Genomic DNA, 626 nt, shown 5'->3' with positions numbered 1-626 from the left:
AGGCTGAGGCAGGAGAATCACTTGAACCCAGGAGATGGAGGTTGCAGTGAGCCGAGATCGTGCCACTGCACTCCAGCCTGGACGACAGAGCAAGACTCCATCTCAAAAAAATAAAAGTTATATGGGCCAGGTGTGGTGGCTCATTCCTGTAGTCCTAACACTTTGGAGGCCGAGGAGGGAGCATCACTTGAGGCCAAGAGTTTGAGACCAGCCTGGGCAACACAGTGAGCCCACATCTCTACAAAAAATGTTACAAATTAGCTGGGCATGGTGGTGCACACCTGCAGTTCTAGTTACTCGAGAGGCTGAGGCAGGGGGATCCCTTGAGCCCAGGAGGTCAAAGCTGTGGTGAGCTGATTGCACCACTGCACTCCAGCCTAGGCAACAGAGGGAGACCCTGTCTCTAAATGAACGAATGAACGAATGAATGAATGAATTTGGGGGAACCCATGTTTTGCGCTGCGGCCAGCCACAGAGCCCTCATTAGCCCAGACACATCCTCGGAGCTCCTACCGGCACCTTCCTCAGGAGCCCCAGCCAGCTTGGAGACTTCCTCAGGGCTTGTGACACTTCCCTGAGGGGAACAGAAACACATTTTGCTCAAAGATGAGTTGTTAATTCAACTT

The sequence above is a fragment of the Colobus angolensis genome, unplaced genomic scaffold (genome assembly GCF_000951035.1).
Source record: "Colobus angolensis palliatus isolate OR3802 unplaced genomic scaffold, Cang.pa_1.0 Scaffold46, whole genome shotgun sequence".
Classification (NCBI taxonomy): Eukaryota; Metazoa; Chordata; class Mammalia; order Primates; family Cercopithecidae; genus Colobus; species Colobus angolensis.
Note: the sequence above shows the minus strand (reverse complement) of the source record.